Below are 23,997 nucleotides of genomic sequence, written 5' to 3'. Positions count from 1 at the left end.
AAGGTCTTATGGATCACAAATGCGGTGTGGCCACATGTGACGTGTCCAGTGTGGGACAGTGCAGCTGTAGCCCCCTTCCACCTCCATTACCAGGTTTTCCCCAACCCACGTTTTAAGGTTCAGCTTCTGCACCTTTAAGAAGCCACTTCTGACCTCACCTTTTAAGACTTTTATTACTCAGTGTTCCTAAACTCAACCCTGTAGACTCACTCAGGGATATTTTTAAAAGGCCAATGGGCAGCTACTGTGAAAAGCAATTTGGCAGTGCCTAAAAAAATTTAAAATAGAATTACTACGTAACTCAGCAATTCACTCCTACGTGTATACCCCAAAGCCTTGAAAGCAACCATAGAGATTTAGATATCACTGCAACAGAGGAGCCCTGCTGGTATAGGGGTCGCAGGTAGGGCTGCAATTCGAAACCCCCAGCTGCTCCACAGAATAAAGTTGGGCTTTCTACTCCTATAAAGAGTTACTGTCTAGGAACAGCGCCACTCTGTCCCATAGGGTCACTGTGAATAAGCATTGTCTCAATGTCACTGAGTTGGTTCACTGCAACGTGACCCACAGTGGCCAACATGTAGAAGCCCCCCAAGTTCATCAATCGATACATCTGGTGTAACGCAATGGAGTACAACTGACCCTGAAAAGAATAACTTGCAATGAGTGCTACACCGTAACACGGCAGGGGAACCTCAAAAACACGTTTCTTAACTTCCTGTGTAAATTAAATCAGACACTTAAAAACCAATATTGTTTCTTGTCACTTATATGAAATATCCAGGAAAAACAAATGTATAGAAAGCAAAATATATATTTGTAGTTACCAAGAAAGAGAGAGTGGAGGGGAAGGGGGCAATTTCTGCTCTAGGGGTACTGAATTCCTGTTTGGGCAAGGACAGCGGGGATGGTTATCCGGCTTAGGAGTGGGTGAATTCACGCCACTGCACTATGCACTTGAAATGGTGGCAATGTCAATAGACCACAATAAAATCAAATGCATTTATATGTAATACATGTATGCAGGCACATATACATGTAATAAATGTATGCATTTATATGTAATACATGTACACACGCAAACTCATAGCCATTGCTGACTCATAGCGACCCCTCTGGGTTGCCAAGACTATAACAGTTTGCACGAGTAGAAAGGTCAGTCTTTCTCTTGAGGAGCTGCTAGTGATTTCAAACTGCCCACCATGTAGATCACAGGCCAACATTTAAACACACACACACACACACACACACATACATGCATGAATAATATATAATATCAGAACAAAAGTTCTTTAAAAGCCCATGATCCAGCCTCATTTCAGACCAGTTAGAAGAGAAACGAAATGGGATCCAGGGTTTAGTTGTAGTTGTTAGTGTGTTTGAGGTGTTTGTTTTTGTTTACTTCTCAGGAGGTCCCCCTGGCCAGCCAAGACTGGGAACCGCTCTAGACAGAACTGTGGTCGCCATCAACAAAGCATACGTTGGTTGAACACAATCTGGGTGGGCTGGGGGCGGGGAGGCAGGGTAGAAGGAGAAATGTATCATATGGCAAATTATCCATGATATGAAGAAAAATAAAACGGGAGGAAACCACATGACTGGTGTGCGTCGGTGGGGGCGACCCGAGCTTGAGGATCTCTCTTACACGGGACTCCTGGTGGTGTCAGGGACCCAGTACACATTCCTGGAGCCTGGCTGCCTGCAGGGGATCCAGCACAAATCCCACATGTATCTGTCGCAATCACGCTGTGAAACCAACAATCCCAAATCTCCGCGGTTTATAACAAGGATATATGTATATTTATGTATATCCTGTGCGTTGGCTGGGACCTTAAGGCCTTGGCTAAAGTCTTTGGCTTTGTACCACATGTCTTCTTGTTCAGGGACCACCAGCTGCCTCACTGCATATCCTTCACATGATGCTGGCAGACTGAGAGAAGACGCATGAGAGTATACAGTGTTACTTCTACCCACACTCCAGTGGCTGGAGTCACATGGCCAAGCTTCACACCCACAGGGTAGAGATAGATCCTGCACCCACAGTGAGCCATGGCAGAGACCAAGAGAGAAGGCAATATGAGGGGGCTTCAGAAAGTTCATGGGAAAAATCCCATGATCTTTTCACTCAATTTTCCACATACACTTGAAGACCTATGTAATGCGGCCAACTAGGACTCTCTATATCATATAAAGATTCTAAGTGGGTAAGCCCTTGCTGGCAGGCCTGAGGATGTGTGCGGTTTCCGTGTTAATCAGTCTCATTGCTTGCCTTGGTTTCAGGCTTTGGTGGGCTCCTCCCAAGCATTCTGAGGCTCCTGCTCACTTCTCAATCTCCAAGGTTGCCCCCCTGTACCGGCAGGTTCTCTCCATGCAGTGTTCCTGACAAACTCAGGACACGCTCCTCAGCACAGGCGCAGCTGGTTCATTGTCTGAAGCTCTTCCCTCTTGCCCTGTCAGCCACAGGGGTTCTCAGTACCCTCTCCCCGGTACTAATGCACACTCCCCTCTGAGACACGCATGTGCTGTAGCCACCCACCTGTAGCCCAGAAGCCTCACAGAAAAGAACTGGACCCATCTTGTTCCTGGCCAAATTCCCATTTCCAATATCAGAGACTAGCACAAGGTGGTAAATATTTCTAAGAAATATTTCTCGATCAAGTGGGATTATGCTAGAATGGGCTGCATAGAAGAAGTCATGTACAAGGACTTTATATGAAGCAAGGACATCCCTATATCACTTACCCTTGCTGAGGGTCAGTCTCCCCTGCTGGAATGTGAGGTTTATAATGAGGTTTAACACTATGAGATGGGTGTAAGGATTAAAGGAGGCAGCCCACTTAGGGCTCTTATAATACCAGTATATAATGCAGTCAATGAATGAATAGCTTATCTGTGGAAGGGAAACATAGGGAACCCAAATTAATTGAAGTACTAATGAAGGACTTTCAATAGACTCAGTCCATAGCATCACTTGCCACCTGTTAGAAACGAGGTAATGAGTGAGTGCCATTCCCAAACTGTATACCATTACTTATAAAGGTTTGGGGAGAAAGAGTTTGTTCACAAACATGTTGAAAAGAACGAAGTCATTGATAGTAAATGTAATAGATGCCGGAAGTCCAAGTTTTATCAGTTCAATGTCCTCTCCTATTATATGCGGCTGACAAGTCCTGGGATGGCAGGAGAGTTTAATGAATGCATTATATCTCGACTGCAAGGACTTATTCACACACTGGATACTTTGCCCGAGATCCAGCACAGAGAGAAGCCAGGAAATGAATAGGTGGGTACATGCATGGATAATTGAATGGTTTAAAGACAGAGAGTAAGTAAAAGGTATCTCTCCTCAAGACTAAGAGTAATAACAGTAAGCCTGTATGCTGATATGACAAGAGAAAAATTTGAAGTTAGCTAACTCTTTGCCCAAGGAGCAAAGCAAAAGCTCAGAGCGACCATCATGATTCAAGATGCCATTTAGGGTAAAGCTGGTGAGGGAGTATCTCAGAGAGGTGTCAAAGACTCTGAACGTGGCACTACGGAGACCAGTATAAGTGGCAGGCAGGTACGTGGCACAGGGAGCAAAGGGTTTGCTTAGTGACTCCACGACATCCTAACTTAGTCAGTCAATGAGAACCAGCGGGTCGCTATCAAGATAATCTCATATTTTTACAGAAATGAAAGTTAAAAGTAAAACAACTAACCACGTGAAATGGTCTGTGGATCAGAAATAAGAAGGGAAGCCCCTACTCAGCTAGCTGTTAGTCCGAATCCCCAAAATAGGAGTGTTCACGTGCTCATTTCACAGGTCTAGAACAAAATGCACAAAACACGGCTGGTGCCTTTTTCGGAGAATTAATTTACGCGGTGAAAGATCGTGTGTCTTTCTTGCTTTCCAGTGCTACTGTAGCCTTATTTCAAACATTTAGGTTTGATACTGAATGGTAATAGGTGGTTGTGTTTTGGGGTTTTGTTTTCCTGACCTTACATAAAAAAAAAAATAAAAGTTGGGAATTCTGTGTGGATCCCTCTGCCTTTATCGTGTGAACTGCTTCATTGAAGGGCAACATGTAAGTGCCCAGCATGACACCTTTTTACAAAACAAATGCACACGCATTAGCTACACCCGAGGTCGGGAAACAGGGTACCTGGCACCGCATAGATGCCTCGGGTCCTTTTCTGGGCGCTGTCCTCTCCAAACACGGCTACTCTCTGACTTGTGCCAGCAGCTTTGGTTCCTTTTTTTGTGAATGGAATCATACGGTGTGTTCTGTTTTTGTCTGACTGCTTTCACTGAGCATTGCCTGAGAGATTCATCCTGGTTTTAGCAGTTGTTGTGGTTGGTTTGGGTGCATTGCTGCAAGGAAACCCCGTTCCATTTGATGGTGTGAATTCCTCCTCCTGAGGGTATACCATGGGGATATTTCTACTTGGGGGCCATTCTGAATATTGTAACCATAAAATCTCTTGTTAGGGGTCTTTTGGAGTATAGGCATACCCATTTTGGTGGGCTTATCTCTGTTAGCAACTGGTCCTAAAATTGAATTGTTTTTTAAACACCCTGTCATTGACTCAGGGTTTGGGAAGGAAATCAGTGATATCAGCATCACAGGTTATCTTGTAAAGATAAAATGAGATGATGGATATGAAATTTTGGAATATTAAAGTGATACAAATATATCTAAGGGACTTCTTAAGCAGACCCTTTCACACTGTCCATCTAAAAGGTCAACATCTTTCCTGAAATACTGCCGAACCCCTCCTAAGCCTTCTGAGCCCATATATGCATGGGGTCCATGGCAATGCTTCTCCACCTCACCCAAGGAAGAAAGATAGACTGAAGCGTCTACACATATGTTGATATGTAAATTTTATTTTTGCTGCATTTGAGAATCCATAAGGTCCTACCATGTTCTAGCAAAGAGAATGTTGATAAGTCATCTTAAGAAAGGAGATGAGGTTATATATAGATCCTTGTAATCGGTTCACCCTTTCTGCCCCACCTTCGCTCCACCCTCCAGGTATCACCACTCTCTCCACTGGTCCTGAAGGGATAATCCGCCCTGGATTCCCTGTGTTTCCAGTTCCTGTCTGTACCAGTGTACATCCTCTGGTCTACACAGATTTGTAAGGGAGAATTGGGATCATGATAGTTGGGGGTGGGAGGTGAGGAGGAAGCATTTAGGAACTAGAGGAAAGTTGTATGTTTCATCGTTGCTACACTGCACCCTGACTGGCTCGTCTCCTCTCCATGACCCTTCCATAAGGGGATGTCCAGTTGCCTACAGATGGGCTCCCTGGGGGACGGACAACGGAAAAGTGAGTGAAGGGAGATGTCGGACAGGGCAATATATAACAAAATAATAATTTATAAATTATCAAGGGTTCATGAGGGAGGGAGAAGCGTGGACGGAGGGGGAAAAATGAGGAGCTGATGCCAGGGGCTTAAGTGAAGAGCAAATGTTTTGAGAATGATGAGGGCAATGAATGTACAGATGTGCTTTACACAATTGATGTATGTATGGATTGTGATAAGAGTTGTATGAGCCCCTAATAAAATGATTTTTTTAAGAAAAGGAAGGAAGGAAGGAAGGAAGGAAGGAAGGAAGGAAGGAAGGAAGGAAGGAAGGAAGGAGATGAGGGGGTGGGTCCTTTATTTCCTCAGACTGTCATAACAAGATACCACAAGAGAGTGGCTGTAACAGTTAGAAATGTATTTTCTAACATTCTGGGAGCCAAAGTCCAAATCCATTGTGTCAGTCATGTGATATGTCCGTAAAGCTCTTGAGAGGAACAGTTGAGCCTGTCCCCTGGTGTGTGGGGCCCGTCGGCAAACTTAAGCATTTCTAGACTGCTTGTGCATGCATCTCCATCTCTCCCGTGTGGCAGCTCCCTGGCTCCCTCCCATGCAAAACTCCCTGTCCTTGTCTTTGCTCTCCTGTAAGACAACACTCAAACGGGAGAATGACTGGAGCCCACTCTACACCAGTCTGGATTCATTCGTTTGATTCGCAATATCTGCAAAGGAAGCCCCAAGCCTAGCACTTCAACCTGTCTCTTCAAGGGGCCCAAGGAAACCCTTATCAGAACTGAAAGGGAAAAGTAACAGAAAAGTGTTAGCACAGCGACAAAAGAAATTTGCATATGTGCTATATTATGTGAGAACTTAGTCTTGTAAGAGGGAAAGAATCCACCGTTGAGACAGAAAGCCTTCTGATCAGTCAGAAACACTGCTGAAGGAATGCTCCCTGGGGACACTAGGAATATTTGGGGAGCAATATCAAGGTACACAGTGCTGGTACCATTGCTGATTTCTGAATTGTTTGGTCTGTCAATTCCTTAGATCCTCAAGGACCACACTCATTTTCTTTTAACATTTTACCCCCAAATTATGCATGAGTGAGTCAATGCACTTATATCAGTTTATGCTGTTTCCCACTTGGCTATCATCACGCCATTTCACACTTTGCCCTGGATTCATGTGTTATGAGCTCAGAATTGCTCATAGGCTGAGTGTGTTTTCAATTTAATTTGCAAAGCAAGTCACAAAGAAGATCTTGAGAAGAGATAGATTATTATTATTTTTAATCAATTTATTGGTGCTCTTACAGCTCTTATAACAATCCATATAGCCATTGTGTCAAGCACATTTGTACTTATGTTGCCATCATCCTTTTTAAAACATTTTCTTTTTGCTTGAGCCCTTGGTATGAGCTCCTTATGTTTTTCCTCCCTTCCCCTCCCTCCCTCCCTCCCTCCCTTATGAACCCTTGATAATCTATAAATTATTGTTGGTTTCATATCTTACACTGCCTGCTGTCTCCATTCACCCATGTTTCTGTTGTTCATACCTGTGGAGGAGGTGGGTGATACACTTCCCCCTTTCTTCCCTCTCTTCCACCTACTCTCATGGTATTGCTATTCCCATTATCTTTCCTAAGGGGTTTATCTGTCCTGGATTCCCTGTGTTGTGAGCTCTTATCTTTACCAGTGTGCATGCTCTGGTCTAGCTGGATTTGTAAGGTAGAACTGGGGCCATGGTAGTGGGGCAGAGGGCAGGGGAAACATTAAAGAAATAAAGGAATGTTGTGTTTCGGCCGTGCTATACTGCGCCCTGGCTGGCTCGTCTCTTCTTTAAGACCCTTCTGAGCGGGGATGTCCAATTGTCTACAGATAGACTTTGGGTCTCCCTTGCCCTGGTTCACAGGATATGATTGTTCTGAGTCTTCTGATGCTTCAAACCTGATCCCATCACCACCTCATGATCACACAGGCTGGTGTTCTTCTCCCATGTGGGCTATGTTGCTTCCCAGTTCGATGGCTGCTTGTTTATCTTCAAGCCTTTAACACCCCAGATGCTATATGTCCTTTGTCTCCTAGTTCTTTCTTCTATTTCCATTTTCATATTCAACCTTTATTCAGCTTTCAGTGTTTCCTCTTGCTACATTGCACTTGATCAAGCCCCACCAGGCATTCTACACTCTCCTTGCCATGGATTTTAGATCACTTGTTGTTCCTTTGTTTCTGGGTTTGTTGGCTCCTCCCTTCCTTTTCCCCAACTTCCCCTCTACCATCATTCCACCACCACCCCCCACCCAACCCCCCCGCGAACTGTCCCTCCTGTTGTTTTCTCCTTGGGATTGTTTATCCTCCTGCCTATCTTATATAGATAGACATGAACAAGAAGAAGAAGGAGGAGAAGGAGAAGGAGGAGAGAAAAACCTGTAAAGAATTCCAGGTCTATCTGTTGATCTTTATGAATGTTTTCCAATTGAGTCTGAGGAGGTGCCAAGCCTTGCCCCCAAAGTCTATTTTTGGGATTCAAAGGGGGACTTCATTGCTTTGCTTTCCTTGCTGCTCTGTTCTGCTCCCTTCATGTTTTGTCCCAGTATGGTGGGGTCACACCAGGCACAATTCTACCGTTTCTCCAGTGTTGTCCCAGTAGTGCTATGAGTCAGTGAGGGGACACTGTGTCTTGTGGTGGGCCCTGCCCTATAATCCTATCTGTGCTGCTTGGTGGGCCAGGATGTGTTTTGTTCTCTCTCTCTCTCTCTCTCTCTCTCTCTCTCTCTCTCTCTCTCTCTCTCTCTCTCTCTCTCTCCCTCCTTCTCTCCTTCCCTATTAGTTTGCAGACCCGCCTCTCTCCCCAGCAGTATCTTCCATGCTAGATGACAGATTATTATTGATCAACAACAATTTCTTTAGTCCCTTGTTGTTTAGATGGCAGTTGGAATCAAAAGGAAGGAGGTGAAAGAAAGGTAGGGTAGTCCTGAGAAATATAGTGGTTGACCAGAACCAATGAGGGAAGATAGTCGCTGAAGAATTTCTGTGGTGAGGATAGATGAGTATTCATGATATTTAATATTAACTTTTAGACATTTTCTTTTTTTGCCTCGTGATGTAGGACTGTACCACAAATTTCAGTAAGTTTCCATTACAGTCAACAGTCCTTGGTCTGAGGCACTTTGAGAAATGAAAGAAGTGGGGTTAGATCAGTCTTTAGAAGAAGAACAAGTGTCCCAGGTGGCATGACAGCAAGAGGGGTTAAGAGATGGAGTCATGAACCTTACTGCTGAGTGGAAATCATCTAGAAAATAGAAGCTTCCAGAGGGATACTCAAAAGACTCGGAAATGTTGGGAAAGTCACTAGACTTCCCAAAGGATATAAGATATTGAGGAAAAGAGGATTCCAGTCATTTATGTGAATATTAAAAAGAACTGATAACACACACACACACACAAACCTGGAGGACTTGAAGACATTGAAGATGCCTGAACATTTATTAAATAATTCAAATTAAGATCCAAGTATCACAATCTTGACAAAAGACATAGAATTAAATTTTTATATTTTTCTGTTAGTCCATTTTATTCTCACAATTACCTTTTGATTTTACTCTATGAAGGAATGGCTAATTTTAATATTCTTTGCTTGCTTGCTTGCTTGCTTGCTTGCTTGCTTGCTTGATCAAGGACATGTGCAAAACCCAAATTCTAGTGGAATGGGATCTTTTTGTATTCTGATTCCCTCCCCTGGGTCTCAGAGCTGTGTGTGCGGTGCATGTGCCTGTGTGTGTGTGAGAGAGAGTGTGCGTGTGTGTGCATGCATGTGTGTGTGTAGGGAGAGGGAGACAGGCTGGCTATCAACAGGGTCATAGAAAGAAGGAAGACCACTTACTAGCTTAAGGACAAACTTGTTTACTCTTAAACATATTTTTTCCAGAGTCAGCAAAAACCAGAGTCATCATGCCTATGAAACTGCATTTGCATTTATAGTACAAATAAGAAAAATGAATTCTAGCTAGAGCATGTCCTTAAAGAGACCATAAATCCAGTCTCTTGACTAGAGTACTGGGCAGTATTTTGATTGGTATATGAGGATGTGTGCTGCACATGAAAGGAAAGGCAAGGCAAGCAAGAAATTTGGGAATGGAGCCAATCAGGACATTTTATCTTGAGAACATTTTTGTAACAGAAAGCCATCTCTTCTCTAGAAAAGTGCGTATCCCTTATCAACTTGACTTCGTAGACGTTTCTTCCACAGTGAAATTTGGCTTATGGTGGGTTAATAATTAGATACTCGTGTATAGTTCAAGTGAAGGCCACTCACGATGACTTCACTTTGGCTGGGGTTTCCCTGTAATCCATTTAGCAAATTAAAGAGATTACTTTGATTGGTGCCATTATCTCCTATTCTCTTGCGGGTGAACCACTTAACCTGTGTTTAATTGAAAGAGACAGAGAGGGTACAGTAACAAATATAATCAAAAGGAAGGGGCAATAGGATCTGTGGGCCAAACAAATGGTCGGCACTGCGCTAACAATAGCAGATTAGAGGTGAGATCAATTCATTAGAAGCTATTGTAGGCGTTGGGTGGTTGCCAAGCTTTCTAATAGCCGAAGCTATCATGACTCTCTGTTTAGGAGGATTTTAATGACTGGGAGTTGATGTGGTTATTTCAATAATTACTTACTTTGATAATTACTTCATTAGAATACTAAATGTATTGCTTCACAAAGCTCAGTGAAGGAGATCTTTATTTCCCCCATACATCCAGCCATATGGGAGACTACTTCCTCCTTCAGAGAAGTCTCCTGTTTAGAAGATGCTGCTGTTTGTTTGGAAATAGCTGTTTAGAAAAATATCATATTGTATCGATAATCCTATATTATGACCTGTTCTGCAAGTCATTGTGTTAGGTTCCGAGTTGAGAGGTAAATGAGGCATTGGGGAGTGCAAGCCAAAAAAGTATAAGTCCTGTAATTTGATATACGTTAGGATAAAATTGTACAAAGCGTGTACATAACAGTCAAGCAGAAGAGAGACCTTTCTAGTTGTTTCAAGCAGAAAGGGATTTAATCCAGGGAATTAGGTATCAAATAGAGAATTGGAATTAGCTACAAACGAGCTATCATGTTACCTGACTTACCTCATTTCCTACTACCCATTTCCTCCCTTGCCAAGTGAATTCCCCTGGCACATTCTTACCCAAAGACCTTTGTACAAGCTAGTCCCTCTGTCTCCGGTGCTATTCCCTAAGATAGCCACATGGCCAACTCCCTTTTCCTCCAAGAGGTGTCCGAATACCACCGTGTAGTGAGGTTTATTCCAACGACCTTATTTAAAATTACTCCTCACATGTTTAGGACTTTGATTCCATTTACATTGTTTCACTTACTTTTCCATAGCACTTACGCAGATTTTTACAACAGAATGTATTTACTTATGATCTTTATTATTTATCGTCTTTCATACACACTTGCATATCAACACCAAATTGTTGGGTTTTCTGTCTCTTTTGCTCTTTGATGAGTTCCAGGAGCCAAACGCAGTGCCTGGGATAGGGGAAAGTCAATATTTGCTGAAAAAATTGGGTGCTTATAATACGAACAGAATGAGGCAGTGGGGGTTCAGTGGCAGAATCCTTGCCCTCATTGCAGGGAACCCCATGTCAGCAATACCTAGATCCATGGTTCTCAACCTGGGGGTCACAACCCCTTTGGGAGTTGAACGTCCCTTTCACAGGGATCCCCCAGTTCATCACAGTTGCAAAATTACAGTTATGAAGTAGCAATGAAATATATTTTTGGTTGGGGGGGTCACCACAACATGAGGAACTGTATGAAAGGGTCACGGCATTGGGAAGGTGGAGAACCACTGGCCTAGATTAGCATAGACTAGCTAGAAAGAGCAGGCCGTGTGCAGTAGTAAATTAACCACCGCAAACCTAGTGGATCACAGCCGTCCAACCATCCACCCAGTGCCAGGGTGACAGGAGACCAGGCAGCATTGCGTTTCATTGGGTGTGGAGTCTCTCTGAGTGGGACACCGACTTGATGACTGTGAACATCAGCAACTCTGGAAGAGCTAGTCAAGAAGAAGCCAACATGCTGCCACTCGAATATAGGCCCGGGCACCCCCCACCCCAAGAGCTGCAATGCACAGTGACCCCTTCAACCGCCCTGACAGCCCTCTCCTGCAACCGCGCCCATCTGCGGAACTGTCCTTGGCGGCGTTCACTGCCACAGCCTGATGGCTTCTGCTCCACTGCCACTTCCCAGACCTTCTGTATGAGAATCTATAAAATGTTCTATCAACGTTTTCAAATCTGTCCAAGTACAAGGAAGGTGAAGCTAAGGAAGGGAGAGCCTAATCCAGTGGTTCTCCACCTTCCCAATGCCGCACCCCTTGCATCCAGTTCCTCGTGTGGTGGTGACCCCCCAACCATAACATGATTTTCATTGCTACTTCATCGCTGTCATTTTGCTACTGTGATGAACCGGGTGACCCCTGTGAACGGGTCATTCAACCCCAAAGGGGTCGCAACCCACAGGTTGAGAACCACTGGCCTAGTCCGGCAGGGGTCTGGGAAATGTAGCTTTTTAGCTATTCAACTGCTCCAAGGAGAAAGAGGATGGCATGAAGATTGTTAGAAGCCAACACAATTCCCCACCATCGGCTGTAACATGGAGGAGGACAGGCCAAAACCCTGAGGCAAAGAGTGGCTCCCTAACTCACTGGAGGCCCCCTCCCCATGGGCACGGTGCTATGCCAAGTGTGCCCACTGGGTCTCTGGACTCAGAAGCTCTTGTTTACCCTGATATCATCTCTATTGCCTGTTTATACCATAGTTCTACCCAAATGCATTGCTATCAAATCAATTCCGACTCAGAGCCACCCTGTAGGACAGGATAGAACTGCTGCATTGAACTGCAGAACAGCTGGTGGATTGGAACCACTGACCTTGAGGTTGGTAGCTGAGTGTTGTAACCACTGTGCCACCAGGGTCTTTTAACATAGGTCAAGATCAAGGACTTAAGTTCCCAGAAAGCCTTTTGTCAGCTTTCAAAGTTACTGTCACGGCACCTAACTTTTGTCCACAGGAGTAGACACGGAAGCACAGGCAGACTGGTGTAAGCAAATCAGACTTCCCAGAAGGACAGCCCAGATCCTCATGGCCACCATACCCAGTGCACTCAGGCCAGAGAACGTGAAGCAGCTGCCCCTCGATTTAGGAGCTGGCCACTCGCGGAAGTTCTTCTCTTCCCATGCACCGCAATGCCGGTGTCGCATCAGCCTGACAGGAGGCCACATAATGCTGAAATTAAAGAGTAATACCTGACACCTTAGAAGTGGCTCGTGAGCGTCTGTGAATATTTATTTAATGAAAATGGAGTAAGCATGACCTTCCTGGGTCAAGCTGACTGTTTCTCTCCCTGACACACCTTGGGAAGAAACAGAGACATTCAAAGCTGCGGATCAATAAGGTCATCGCTATGGGACCACCAGATGGGAAGGATGACTCCATCATCGGGAGCAGACACAAGAATTTCTAAGGGGCCAGGGTGTGACTGGCACTGTTGTAGACCCCGCCAAACAGGCCTGAGAGCGTGGTCTCTAAGCAACTCTAACTTGGGGCATGTGTGTGTGAGTGTGGCAGGCAGCCGTCTTAAATGCCACCTGCTAGCACCATCCCCTCCCTCCCCCTTGCATATGGGGACTGGACCCAGTGATTTGTTTCTAACCAACAATATATGACAAAAGTGAGGGGATGGCATTTCCCAGCTTAGGTCGGAAAGACCATGACTTCCATCCAGCTGGTGGGTCCTGCTGGCTGTGTCTCTGCGAGGTTACATATTTTGCCCAGGGTTGCCCAGCAGAGGGGCAGAGCCCAAATTCAACGTCAGAGTTTCCACTGTTAACTACTATACTATGCCAAGCCCTAGAATAAAATGCAGAGGTTGCAAGTTCAACAATGCTACAAATTCTAAGAATGAAATGTACTGTTAGCCATTTGTCCCTTAGTATGAATGGGTCTGAGCCATTTTTTCCCCACTCCTGTGTGTTCATAGAACAGGAAGAGGACAGGAGGTCATCAAAGAGGCCATTTTCAGATTTGATGTTTCCATGAAGTTGCAGTGGGAAGGGGCTAGTCAGGAGGTGGAATGTTAGAGGACTAGAGAGAAGAGAAGAGCGGAGACGCAGAGCGTGTTGAAGACACATCTTTCCCTTGCAGACTTCCCTCCGCTTCCTTTTTCCTTCTGTTGGACTGTGGGGCCCAGTGCTCGCAGGAGAAGCTGTGACCAGTCCTGGGACATGCAAGATGCCACGGGTGAGGGGGCTGGGTTCCCTCTCTTCAGTCAGAGCTCTGATCCTAACTTCGTCTGCAGGGACGGCACTCCCAGACACAGTGAGTCTGTAACTTTCAGTGAGTGTAAAGGCACCTCATTTAGCTTAAACCAACTCTTTTTCTTTTCCTTTAAAGAATAAAACTCTTATGCAGTTCATTTAAATATAGAAGGACTGATATAGATAGGGAACAAGCATTTACCATTTCAACATTTTATGTGTATAATCCAGTGACATTACTTTATATCCACCGTATTGATCAACCATGGCCCTTATCCATGCCCAATTCTTCCATCACCTTCGGAAGCTGAGTCTGCCCTATGCTTGGGGGCATCTTTACAAACCACTCCCTGTAGCCACTAAGATTATTTAAACTAGTGTTTTATTAAAATGAGTTTCCCCCCCCCTCTATTATGCTCTCAGTGTCTCTTCTTAAATAAGATATAACCACAAAACAGAAAGTATATGAAAGCTAGAAAGCGTCCCTCTCTCTTATCTCCCTGAAGGAGACATTACAAATGGCCCACCCATGACTCTCTGTGAGGGTATTTCTAGCAACTAGGGCGCTCCCGGGAGGGACTGGGAAGCACTGGGAGCTTTTCTGACCGTGGAGGGCTTCAGGCAGGGCTGAATGGCTCCTGAGAAGAGCTGCCCCGGCAAGAGTGCCAATCAAGAAAGGACTGGGCACCTCTATGGCCACTTCCAACCGAAGTGAGCCCTGAAACACCTGTCTGTCTCTCTCATCCAACATCCCTTCACTTGCATCCCGGGTCACCCCCGACGAAAGTCATGAGAGGAGAGAGCATTCCAACCCTTCCCCAAATGGGCATGGGTCAATCCTTTTCCATTTCGCTCCATAATCTTCCCCAAACTGCTGAGTACCCCTTTCGTGACTTTGACCTTACCCTGGCACCTGAATGACGCCTGATTCAGCACTGCTTTGCCCATCCACACCTACCACAACCTTATTCTGGTTGCTGTTGGTGCATTCCTGACTCGGGATGCCTCCACGTGAGTCCTAGCATTCCATCGGGTTTTCCGTGGTTGATTTCTTTGGAAGTAGCTCCCCAGCCCCTTTCTTCTGAGGAGCCTTTGGGTAGATTCAACCACAAACCTTTCTGTTCACTGCTGGTCATGTTAAATTAGCCATTTGCACCAAATCAACCCATGATGTGTGGACCTCTGCAGTCACTGAGAAAAAACAATACGATCACTTGTAGATAAGAGACGGCAGCAACCTTTCCACGAGCTCCAGCTCTCTGCTCTCTCTTTGTTAAAGGGAACGTCCAGAAAGCCCAGCTCACTGCTGTCAAGTGGATGCCAACTCATAGTGACCCTAGAGGACAAGGTAGGGCTGCCCTCATGGGTCTCTAAGACGGGAACATGTTACTGGAATAGAAAGTCCCCTTTTTCTCCTGTGGAGAGGCTGGTGGTTTTGAACTGTTGACCTTGCAGTCAGCAGCCCAGCCTAGGACCACTACACCATCAGGGCTCCTACAGGGAAATTAGAGAAATGATCAAGAAAGGCACGGCAACCACAAAGACATTCTCTTTACTCCATCAGCAGAAGCAATGGGGAGGCCATTAGTGTTTCACTGTGTGACTCAGTTTCGCCGTTTCTATTTGTGAACATCTTCAGTTGGTTCACATTTCGCCAGTGGGACAGGTCCCCATTCTGGGACGAAACCCACTGTTGAAATTCCAAGCTCCTTGACCACCGTTCACCGCCCGCATGCCCTTCTGGTGGCTCCGATGTTCTCTGCTTTCCCACGGATGCTACTCATTTCTTCTCCACCTGAGATTCACTTCTTACCTAGCCTAGTCTTCCCAACATAGTCTGTATTCCAGACCATTCTTCATCTTCAGTCTCTACGTGTAAGAAAGAGAAAGAAACTAAATTTTAGGAATAAACCATTTCTTCCCAGGGAGTCCCAGGGCCGCACTGATATCAAAGCTAAATAACCTCTCATTCTAAGGGATGCTGGTCCCTCAGGTCAGGGCTGAGGTCATTGGCAGGGCAGGAGAGGGAAGCGTGGATGGGAACTACATCTAGTCATCCCGGTCCACACACACACAGACAGCCTCAGCTTCCTCCAGGCCAGCAGCCATCCAAGCATCAAGAGCCACCTAGAAAACTGGAGCTCCTATTGAAGGGGTTCACAGAACGTAAAGGACCCACCCCACATTGTGTCCATTGATGGAAGGCCTGGAAACCCCCTGGTAAGTTGGAAAGTTCCCTGTGGTTGGAAAGTTCCCTGTGGTAGGTTCTCAAGTCAATCCCGGCTCTCAGCCCGGAGAGGCCCTATGGAGATCAAATGTCCATTTTCCACTAGGTATTTCTTTTAACAACAAAATACAATAGGGTGCAAATAGACATCTTAAGAAATTATGGCAGCTTGAGAGAGGGACATTTTTCTTCCTTGTGTTGTCAGCCGTGTTCCCTTAGATATGGTATTTTTTAACTATTAAACATTTTTACAAATCTGGTGGAATTTTAAAGATGAAAGACCATGATGAATTGTAAATGTTAAATACCTAGTGTGTCCACAGAGTTAAAGTATCAAATGTCCTAAAACTCACTGCCATCCAATCAATGCTGACTCACAATGACCCTAGAGGACAGAGGAGAACTGCCCTGTGGGTTTACTCCACTGTAACTCGTTACATTCTGTACAGAACTAGAAAGCCTCATCTTTCTCCCAAGGAGCAGCTGGCAGTTTCAAACTCCTTACCTTTCAGAGTAACCCATTACACCACCAGCACTCCTCCAAATGCACTAATTGCCAAGTATAACACAACCCAGTGGGGCCTGAGAAATTCAAGCTGTAAGTACTGGAAAGCAGTTACAAGGAATTGTCCAGTGTGAGTGGCAGGCAGTACTGCAAGCAGCCAGAAAATCTTTCTGTGCCGTTGCCCCAACCTGAGGCAAACAATGGTGAAGGCGCAGAATATTTTCTAAAATTAGTACTTAGCCACAAAGGACCCAGAGAGACATTGGAACTGAGTTCAAAAGCAGGGGTGAAAAACATTTGATCACTCCTTTATTCAAGGCAGACTAGTGGTTAAAATACTGTTAAGACTCATGGAGCGAACGGAAGCCATGAGGTCACGGCCAATGTGCTAGTGCCTTTGATCAGAGTCTGGTGGCGAGCATCCTTGATGTGTTTGCAGTCTTCATGGGAATAACCCCTGAGCCCAGGACAAGCGTGAGATCGTTTGCATGGGTGACACACTCCGCAACAGGTAGCATCCATTGAGTGAATTGCAACTGGCTTTCTTTTGAGAGAGAGAATCCCTTCATGCCTTGTCTTGGCTGCGTTCTCCATCAGCAGCAGAAGGGCCTCCAGCAGACACAACAGGAGATGGGAGTCAAGATGAGCCGCATCTTCAAAGAGAAGGTGCCATCCTCCTGTGAAGGAAATTCTCTCTGAGCCAGTCCACAGCCTTCCTCCTCGTCTCTCCCAATGCCTGGACACCCAACTTTTCCCTGTCTATAGGCATGTGGGACACTAACCTGCATGGGGACCTCGGCTCCTAAGGGCTGTTGTTTCCACCAGACGAGGAGCAGAGCCCTCTTTATTGCCACCTCTTGGCCTTTACCCATATCGAGAGGCCTTATCCTTTGGAATGACAATCCCATGAGCTAAAGACAGTGCTGGCTCAGTTCCATGGCCCTCCTGCCAAGCCCACGAAGATGAGACCCTTGCCATCGCTGTGACCACAAGGGGCCTTTACAGATGAATCATGTTGTGGGTTAGTACATACATTTGAAGACATATATGTATGTCTATATATCATATAAATATGTGTACATATACACATGCATGCATACTGGGGTACTCTGAACAGGTGCCTTCGTGTTTGGGATTCTGTGTCTTCCTACGGCAAACCCAAGGAGTAATACCTCCTTCACAGGAGTGCTTTGTGGTTGAAATAAAATGTGTGAATAAAGTACCATTCAGGGAAAAAGCGAGACCCTGGTGAGAGTGGGGGGATTCTCACCCTCAGTGCAAGAGACTAGGATTCTGGTCCTGGAACCTCCTTCCTGCCTTCATCCAGGAGCAACCGTCACGAGGCTTGCAGGTGGCGATGATTCTGGACAGATTTCCGTGGAGCTTTCAGACTCAGGTAGCCGAGGAAGAAAAGTCTACTGATCTAATTCTCCAAATCAGCCATTTCAAAACCCATGGCTCACCATGGTTTACTCTGAAGCCAGTCATGGCCATGCACAGGCAGGTAGTGATTTGCCCCATTGTGTGTGCATTGGGTCACCCTCACGGGGTGGCTGACCCAATGATCGCTCACCACATCACAGAGACAGAGAACCCACGCTCCCCATTACCGTTGACCACCTCTCAGTCACAGAATTGCCGTGTCTCAAAGTCCAGAGTGAGTCACAGATGGCTTCCGTACAATGGCGCATGTTGCCTGAGCAAACAGAGCTGCCAGGAGGTTCGCATCAGCACAATGGCATCTCATCGTGCATGAAACTTTGGCAAAGAAGGACTCCGCTGTCCATAACTCACATTTCAGCAAATAATCCCACTTGCCTTCATTAAGCTTGAAGAATTGCACTTTTCCCTCATGCTCTTCTTCTTCATACTTATTTAGCCTTTACAACTCAAAGATAATTGCTCTATTAACAAATGTTTATGGCATCATAAAGAAGCGGGAGGGAGGAGAAGGGCTTTTTTTCCTGTCTGGGCTGCTCACTTCAGTTTCTTAGAAGTTCTGGAGAGTAATGGAATGCTCTATAAATAACCTTAGGATCGGGCCTCAAACCGGTTCATTCTGGAATTTGCCTTCTCACCTCAGGTATACTGAGTCAGGATTCTTCTGATGTCCATATTAAGCCCTCCTTAAAATGTACATTCGGGTTCAGTCAATCTGTAGGGTGGGGTGCAAATTTCTCAGCAGTCGGGATGAACCACAATGAAACGGCTTGAAGCCCTGGTGTGGGATAAAATCCAAGGATTGCTTTCAGCCACTAGCCAACAGTTCTTAGCAAATAAAGCCTCAAAAGCCTTGTGGAGAAAGAAACTACTAGGAGTAGCCAGGATGCCCCCTCAACTCCAGGCTGTGACCAAATCCTGGCTTTATGGGCAGCCAGGAAAGGGTTTCAGGCAGGTACCAGGAGAGCCTGTGGAAGTCCCCCACTGGATCCTGGAATGGAGGGTGGAAGGGAGCCTTCTGGAGAATGCTCTGTTCTTTCTCAGGCTGATAGAGGGTGGGGCTATTCAAATAGGGATTGCCCTCCTGAGAGGCGGGGAGAAGATTCCTTCCTGGTCTTGGGGACCTGGGGCACATGATAACAATGTGCAGGAGTTCCAGGTGCGCCTGCTCAGACCATTCACCGCCCTTTCAGTAATAATTGGTCTCTTGGGGTGTCTTGACCTCTTTCTAGGATGTTGTTCTTTTTACAAGTGTCTTTGACAGTGAAGAGTGTACTTAGCTCTCTGCTCGCTCCCCCGCTCCCCTCTCTTACCCTGTCCCAGAACTTTGATTTGTCTCTAACACGCTGATCGTGTTTTCTGTGTGCATTATATGTTGAAATTACCCCATCATCATTGCCCAAGTCCTCTCCTCACCTCTGACCCTGGAATTTTCTACAACTTGCTCATATGATTCAGAGGGTGGGGGTAGAGGTGGGGAGATGTGGGCAAGAAGGAGGCAGGGCAGTTCACCAAACACCACTCAGAGAAAGCCGCTTCCTTTCTGCACTACCTCAGTTTCCCCTGTATTTCTAAGACCCCGCTCCAGCATGAACATTGAAGGTGTGCCTCCACCTGCCCCATGAAAACATAGCACAGACACGCACACGTACCGCTTGCTGGAGTTCAGAATGTCACAGCTCATTCCCGAACTCATCAGCTCAAGTTCATGCATTGAGCAGCATGCCTTCTGAAAAATGATTTAAGCAATAAGCTGCGCTCTCAGAAAATAGTCATTAAAATACAATGACAAAGTTCTCTCTGTACTTGGGTTTTTAAAGGGCCATCAACATGTAAGTCTTGGATATAATAAGTCATAATTTAGGAGGGACGTGTGAAAATGCACAAGCCAGATGTTTTGTCTCATTTTATTTGGGTTTTAACACACTCGGCTTGTTTGCACACACAGCCTCTTCCCCGCTGCCACGGTGCAGCCTCTGAGGATCACTAAGGAAAACCTCTGAGACTGAGAGAGGGGAGCTTCACCTGCCAGTCTGGGCTGCACGATCTCTATAGCAACCAAACATAAATCAGGGAAATGGCCCCTTTTGTAAGTTGGTTAATAGGCACAACATGCTTCTTTCGAAAATCCAACCATTCTTTCAATAGACTGTGATTGAAAGTCAGCCTTTTCTTCAGACACATTCACATTCACATCTAGTAGCAGCTTGTATGGCTGTCCACAGGCTAATTTATTACCCTTTAAAGATCGGTGGAGAAAAAATGGCTCTCAGAACAATGTTTACATTCAGAGGCCTAAGCACAGAGCCACAAAAGAGCATCCTTTTGTTCTGCGCTTGGAATATTAATCTTTAACCTGGGACTTTAATTCTACCTCTCTTAAGGGATTCGAGAGCCACTCTCATTAAAATTTTACCAATTTCATACGGCATTGTTTTTAATATGTGGCGGGGGGCGGGTCGCAGGGAGAGGGAGGTGGCAGGGAGTATGGTGAGGGGTCCTCCCATTGTTTTGCCAAACCTTGATGGAGAGGAATTGTTTCTGAAACTCCCCGCCACCCTTGGCTTGGCGGATGCTCCACTTCAGGGTTGCTGATGAGGGGAGGGGCTCCCTGGTCCCCATTAGAAGAATTTGAATTCTTAGCAAAGTCACAAAAGGTGCACCTCACCTCTCTTCACACAGCCTGATAAGGCTCATCGGTGCGGGGTGGGGGGGGCAGCCCTCCTTGTCATCCCCCCTACCACACCCCCCAAAAAGCAACAACAGCGTAGTAGTTTGGGAATGTAACCAAGAAAGGGCCTGCATTGAACAAGTCATCCCAAATATCTCAAAGCACAAAGGAAATGGGGGGCCCACACCAAGTGCTTCCTTTCATGTGGCTAGGGTTGCATTGCTTGGGGGAGGAGGGGGGTGGAGTGGTAAGCCCTCTCTCAAGGGTAGGGGAGGGGGGCAACGCCCAGTCCTGTCTCCTTGTGAGGTACAAAGGAAAGATGAGGGAGAGCCTTCAGCAATAACCCTTTGTAGTGGTAGGGCTGCTTCTTGGTTGTTGTTTTTTTGTAGTAGATTATGAGATGGAAAAGTACTCCTCAAGCCAGAGGGAGCTCGAGTTGCTCCGTGGAGCTTCGTCCCACAGATGGGACGGGGCCAGAGACGATTTATATTAATGCCTCCCTCCTTAGCGGTCTGAAATCCTCAGAAGACCAAAACCTTCAAGAAGCAGGCTCTTCAGGAGCCCGCTTCCCTTTGATAGGGTCAGCTGTCCCCACCGGCAGGAGCGGGTGGGGGTCCGGGGCCCTGGGCTGCTTTCCAAATGCACGTGCTCAAACGTGCCCTTGCTTTCCCTCCAGCCCTATGTTAGGATGGGAAGCAGTCTCGCTCATTCAGGGCTGGACACTCTGAGCTGGGAACCTGAAAGACCCCCTGCGATGTCCTCCAGGATAACTTGCCCAGTGTGTCAGAGTACCCCAACGAGCAGGAGGAGATTCGGGAGACCCAGCAAAGGGGCTTCATTTCTCTTTTGCTATTTGGTACTTGTGTACCTGGGCTTGGCTTGGGAGAATACCTGGCCAAAATCCCCTCTCCTGGTGGCTCACAGCCTGGCTGTTGGGCCACACCACCAGAGCAGGCTCCCTATGCACCATTTCCACCACATGCCTGTAGTGAGGAGGCCACGCTGTACACAAAGCAGTGGTTGACGATGTGAGCATAGCATTGAGTGGGTAGCATTCGAATCCCAGCCCTGCCCACTTCCCAAGGGAGTCGCCTGAGGTCAGTGACGCCCGTCTCAGGGCTGGTTACCTACTTCACAGTGTGGTTACCAGAAGTGGAGATGCTACGGGGCATCCCTACCCACCTGACGCACGGCCATGGCGTCCACGCCTCCTCTTGGCAACCCTGCAGTGATGTCTCCTGGGGTGTCCCAGATGAAGCCCTTCCCCAAGCAGCTTGCCAGGCTGTTCTCCCAGAGAGGGCAGGGGGGATTTGAACAACTGGCCTGCTGCTGAGCAGCCGAGCGTTTAACCAGATCTGCTAAAATGCTTTGGCCGCTGGCGTGTTTGGGAATGCGGGCATGCGTGTTGTTGAGAGCATGCATGTGTTCTCTGCCACGGACATGTAGAGCCAGTTCTCTCCCACCCCAGGGTCACAGCCTGGTGGCATTTTTGCAATTCAAGCAGGGGAAAGTGGCAGTCCCTTCACATGTGCCCTAACAGGGAGCTTGGATCGATGCTCGGGCATCCTCTCGCTGCTCATTTTTCCCCCAAGGGCTTTGTTCCTTTCAAAAGGCCTCCTCAGGCTCAGCCCGAGTATCAGGAGACAATATTCAGAGGGGGCAGCTCACCGGAGGAATCAACCCAGGGAATCGCCGCCTGTTTCCCGGGCAGGAGACCCACATCTGTAAGACTGCCCTGGGCAGGTGAAAAGCAGCCGGAGGGATCGATGGAATGCAAAGAGCAAAGGAGACTGCGAACCCAGACACATACATGGATACGGTTTGTGCCTTCATCGCTATTGAATGCTGGCCTTCCATTTCACCATTGGTCACGTAGCACTCCTCTGAGGCTCAGAATTCAACGTGCTGCCTAAAGGTGTTTCTGCGACCCTAGAATGGGGAAGAAGGTCCCTTTGGGTTTCCGGGGCTTTAAATCTTTATGGGAGTAGAAGGGTCATCTTTCTCCTGGGGAACAGCTGGTAGGTTTGAACCTCACCATGTAGCCCACTCCCCCACCAGAGAGGCAATATACTCAAGCAGTCAAGAACCAGTTTATATATTGCTGGCCAGTCTGGCAGCCCCACGTATGTCAGGGAGGAACTGTGCTCCAGTAGATTGTCAATGGTTGGGTTTGGGGAAGTAGATTGCCAGGCCTTACTTCCAAGGCACCTTTGGATAGATTCACACCTCCGACCTTTCACCTAGCAACTGACCATTTAGATCACCCAGAGGCTCCTTGAGGTTAAAAGCAAGAGTCCTTACACACCTGGATTTTTATCCTGACTGTGAAACTTACCTGCTGGTTGATGTGGGGGCTACGTGACCTCTCTCTTCCTTAGTTTCCTCCTCTGTAAAATTGAATTACAGTAGTGCTAACTTCATGGAATTTTCATTCTCAACTTACTGATACAGATCCGCATTCCCCAGGGCTGCCTGTAGTTCTCACGTGTCAGGGGACCCAGTGTCGCTACTGCAATAGGACATCAAAATGGAACTTTGTCTCCTTCCCTTCTGACAGACAGCCTTGTATGCTAGCTATCACATGCCAACCAGTAGGGAAGGCAGGTCACCCTAAGCAGCTAAGACTGTTGCAAACAGCTGCACGGCATGTCAGCTTGATCATCTCACCACTGCCAGAGCCTCAACTAAGATAAAGGTTCCGGGGGTGTGGGGGAAGGGGAAGGGGGGCAAGTCTACATGGAAGCTTTATTTGGAGAATAAGGGTGGGCCTCAAAAGTTTGTCTTAATTAACTCACTTGAAAAGTGTTCATTGCTTCCTATATCAGGGATCTGGGGTTTAGTTGAGTTGACTGACCAAGAAAAGTACATTTGAAGATGTATAAATCACAAAACAAACAAACAATTCGCTGCCATCCAGTTGATTTCAACTCATGGCAATCCTAGAGGCCAGGGTAGAACTGCCCCTGTGAGTTTCTGAGACTGTAAATCTTTACGGCAGTAGGAAACCTCATCGTTCTCCCAAAGAGTGGCTGGTCGTCCCAAATTGCTGACCCCGTGGTTAGCAGCCCAACTGTAACCTCTGCGCCACCAGGACTCCTCGAAGCTGCACGGCCCTACATAACATAACAGACCCTGGAGGCAGGCAGACACCACAAACGGCAACCTTTGAGATGAGCCTGAAGAGAGACACTTAGAAAATGGTTGGGAGATGGACAAATGATAACATGTCTCAGGAACAAAAATCCTCCCACCCACAGCAAAATACTGAATATGGAATCTAAAACTATAAATCGTTATAGCCACAGACAGCCTCATCTCTCTCCTGGAGAGCAGCTCGGGGGCGTGAACCACTGACCTCGCGGTTCTCAGCCTCATGTTGAACCCGCTGCACGGTACATTGAGAGCCCTGGTGCTGAGACTGTGTGGAGTCTACAGCCGTGGTTACGTAAAGGGCAAGACACCCTGGAAGTGTTCCAAAAAGACTTTCACAACGAATCTGGGATTAGGGATTTACCGCAAGCTAGTAC

This window comes from Tenrec ecaudatus, chromosome 4 (assembly GCF_050624435.1).
Source record: "Tenrec ecaudatus isolate mTenEca1 chromosome 4, mTenEca1.hap1, whole genome shotgun sequence".
Taxonomy (NCBI): domain Eukaryota; kingdom Metazoa; phylum Chordata; class Mammalia; order Afrosoricida; family Tenrecidae; genus Tenrec; species Tenrec ecaudatus.
This window is presented reverse-complemented; position numbering follows the sequence as displayed.